The sequence below is a fragment of the Calidris pugnax genome, unplaced genomic scaffold (assembly GCF_001431845.1).
Source record: "Calidris pugnax isolate Ruff unplaced genomic scaffold, ASM143184v1 scaffold247, whole genome shotgun sequence".
Taxonomy (NCBI): domain Eukaryota; kingdom Metazoa; phylum Chordata; class Aves; order Charadriiformes; family Scolopacidae; genus Calidris; species Calidris pugnax.
The window spans coordinates 497,596-501,674 of record NW_015090980.1 but is presented as its reverse complement, the minus strand read 5'-3'; positions in this window follow the sequence as shown (position 1 = coordinate 501,674).

Genomic DNA, 4,079 nt, shown 5'->3' with positions numbered 1-4,079 from the left:
TTGTTTAAATGACTTTCATGTTGGGAAGTGGGTTGTAGGGATATATTCAATTTCAGGTTCCCTTTTTTAAATAGTTCTTTCCTAGGCTGCTTCAGAAAGCAAGGTTTCTCTACCAGCAATTCAGAGCACCTGACCCAGATTCCTGTTGAGAGTTGCCCTATGGAGGACTGTGTTTCTTTGCATAAACTAGAGGGAGAGTACGTTGTGTAAAGCAAATGGGCCAAATGCCTCCCTAAGTCTCCCCCTGAAAAAACAGATCTCTATTTCTTTCTCTAACTACACCGTTGACTTGAATTGTGTGATAACAAATATGTGTAAAATCAGTTTCAGTCAACTTATTTGAGAATAGCCAGAAAGTCTGAGCAGGGCTGTTTCTGTGTGCACACATACTTTCCACAGAACGTGCTAAAGGTGGTGGTGAGGTGATCCTTATCTTGTGCAGGTGCTGTTTTCTGTTGTGGGTACTGGAGCATCTTGAGTGTGATTTAACTGGTTGGGTGCTTTCCAAAAGTAAAAGAAAAATTGCTAAATATCTGCCTACTATCTGCATGGCTCTGAACACAGGGTGAACAGACTTGACAGCTCACTGCTGCTGAAACGGGGAGTCACACCCTCCCCCATCTTCTTGTTCCTCTCTTCCTGCCTACTTGTTCTCACCAAGTACCTTGTGTCAGCTTTGATGTTTGCTGGAATGCTCTGTGCTTTGATTTAGCTCATTAAAATGTCAGCAAACTGTCCCAGATAAAAAAACCAAACAAACCACAAACAAACAAAAACCCCCAAATGCCACAAAAAACACAGAAAACCCAAACAAACATGGTCAATTTTCTGCATCTTTATTGAATATCATAAGCTCGATGAAGGGTTTCTGTGCTTGAGAGAGAGGTAGGATAAATAGAGAACACTATGGGAGGAAAGCAGCAAAACATCTCCCTTTTGGCAGCTGGGGCTGTTAAAACGATTCTGTCATGTATGAATGAGCCTAAGCTACAATGGTTTCACTACATTAAATATCAGTCACATGTGGAGGTCAAGGGCTTAAATTGCGTTTGGCCCGTGTCTTTTTGGGCATGGGCAAATAAGCGTGAATGTGTGTGTGTAAGTGTCTACTAAAGTGGAATCATGCATGTGGTGCGCGCACACTGCAGTTGCTTCTTTGGAGTTCAGTGCATTGCTGTCTGTAGGTGTTGGTATTGAAGCTGAGCAGAGAGCTGACTGCTGTGTTTCACTGGTCCAGCTGTAAACACCAAACTTACTCTAAATAGTGTTTTCAGGATCCAGCTTGCTTTTCTTGTGAATTGGGTTCTGACTTCAGGTATGTGGAGATAGAAGGAAGAAAGGATTTTGAAGTGCTATTCCCATTCAGCAACGTTTCAGTCTTGAATTTAAAAATGCCAATTCAGAAAATGATCATAGCCACCTTGCATCTCGTATTGAAAAGATTTAATTCCTTGAATCATACTTCACGTATCGGGTGTATCAAGAGTTCACCTTTTGAAACTGAGGACTTGTTTGATAGGCTTGTGATACTGCAGTGAATTATGGCACTATAATAACATAGCAGAAAGCCTTAACGTCATCCTGATCTGAGCTCAAACCTGTTTTGTGTCCAGGCAATAATAATCAAATGGAGACTCAAGCACTGAGGTGCTCTCCCAGGCAGAGCCACATGCTTTCAACTAGCTTCATTTGCACATGGGCCCAAATGTTCCAGCTTGGATCCGACTATTCTTTACCTTGGTTTTTTTCATCTCTGAGACTTTCCCTGCTGATTGTGTCCTCTTGGGAATATCCTTCTGTTGGATGTTCCTTATGTTGTTACTGCTGGTATGCTTCTGTCTTCCTTTAAGCCCTTTCTGCCTTGTCTCTTCCTTTCACTCCGTTCCTCTTTGCACCTTCTTTTACTGGTATTTCTTAACATACAATATACCTTTAGTCCAGCTTGTGGTGGACAAATGATTGCAATACAGAAATTTGCAGATGGCTTAAGCAGATGTTCCTGTCAGAATCTAAATACTTAACTCTTTAATTACTGCTAGCCATAGTGTCCCTAGAGCTGATGAATAATGCCAGGATGGTATGCAGGGCGTTTGTGTGGATCCTTTTCAGATTGTGTGAAATGTGTTCATCTGATTCGTGTTAATATCTTTAACTGTTCTGTTTGTTCTTGTATGACCATGGGCTTGGGAGAAGCGGGATTGTATGTATGTAGTTTCTGTTTCTTGTAAGAACCCCTAAGGAAACCATTTTTTTTGTTACTGGCCGCGTGGTGCTGAGCGGGAGGGGTCTGTGGGGCGCACGCTTGGAGTCGGGGGTCATCCTGGGGGTGAGCCAAGGAAAACACATAGAAGATTCCAGAAGGTGAGGAGGGCATGCGCCAAAGAAGACACGCCTATCATTAGCATAGGCCAACCTTTGTATGAATATGTATTAGGAGAAGCGATATAAACCCAAAAACGGGACTTGCACGTGTGTGCCTTGGTTGAGCGGAGACGCCTGGTGCACCCAGCGCTGTTTGCTTGTCTTTACTCATTTAATAAATTGTAAACTCTAATTGGAATCCTGTTTGAGGAAAAATCATTTATCACAGATTGTATTGCTTTCTATCTCAATCTGACACTTTTCAGGAGAAAGGAAGTCTGCTGAGAACACCTTTTATTGTTTTCATTGCTGTGTTAACCTGTAAACCGCACTTAGTCAAGATCTGTGTTTATGCCAAACTGGGAAGACTGTTTTGAACTAGTTGAAGCAATCTACCCAGAGTGCTCTCTAGCAAGGTCTGGGTGAATTTAGTTTTAATCAATAAATGCAAATTGTCCCTCGGGGTTTTTTTTGCCTCCATATGAAAAATGAAGATGAAACATCAAGATACTCAGATAAGAAATTGTGTATGCTCTGGGGCATATTATTTGAATGTAAAAATATTGTTTATGCAAGTTATTCTTCAAATGTTTTAATACTGACTGTGATGCTTGAATTAGAATGTTTTTCATAAAGTTATTATTTTCATTCTTAATCTTTTATTTAAGCAGGGAAGGTTAGTAATATAGTAAATAATTAGTTATTAGTAAATAATTAGTAACTTACAAAATATCCTAATAAAAATAGAAGCATGTGAGTACAGTATCATGAACTAAAAAGGCAAGAATAAGATTGATTTTTCTGAAGAGAATTCCTTGTATGTGCTTATCATGTTTTAGAAAATGTACAATTTCAGAGTTCAAATGCTTTAGTAAGGAATGAATTAAATACTTGGAGTGAACTAATGTGTAGGCACAACAGGAACTTGATGGTATGGTAGGTGGTAAGATTCATTTATGATAAGTTATAATGGAATTCCCCTGGAACTATGTATTCCACCTACTTGAACGTACAGTAATTCAAATATTAACAGTATGCAGCAAATGCCAAGACTTAAAAAAATTGGCAGGTTGCTGTAAAACATGGAACTAAATATATGACTAAGCCACTGTCTGTAACTAGCTCTTACTAGTCCTGCTGTACATTGTGGCCTATATATGTTCAACTTATGTGGTTCACCTCTTGTCTAATAGCTGTTCATTTAAACATTTTTATTTCTCCAGAATACTGAGCCTGTGTACATTTTAATTTACAGTTTGGGGTCTGCACATAACAGGAAGTGCTGCATATCTTTCTGGAAATCGTCAAGTTTGTTGTACTTGGTAACTGTGCTGGTGTGTTCAAATGATACTTTCACAATTACTTTCTTTTTCCTGTCTATTTTAAAATTATAGCTAGGCAGAAAATCTGGAAATGTTCTAATGATGGGGATGCTGGAGGGGCAAAGAGAGAATAAAGGTTGGTTTGGGCCTCTTTGAACAAACTCGTTGTTACCCGAACTTTAGCACAGTATTCAGTGTGCATACGGAGAATATTTGGTACGTTTTTTTACCTTTGTTTACCTCATGCAAACTACATAGTGGAAAAAACCATGCAAAATGTGATTGCAGGTTTCTAAAGCAATAATGTCTGTCGGTTGTGAGAGGCATACTAGTTATCTCTTGAGGATATTACATCCAACAATGTGAAATAGTTTTAGGTGATAGCATTTTTCTGGT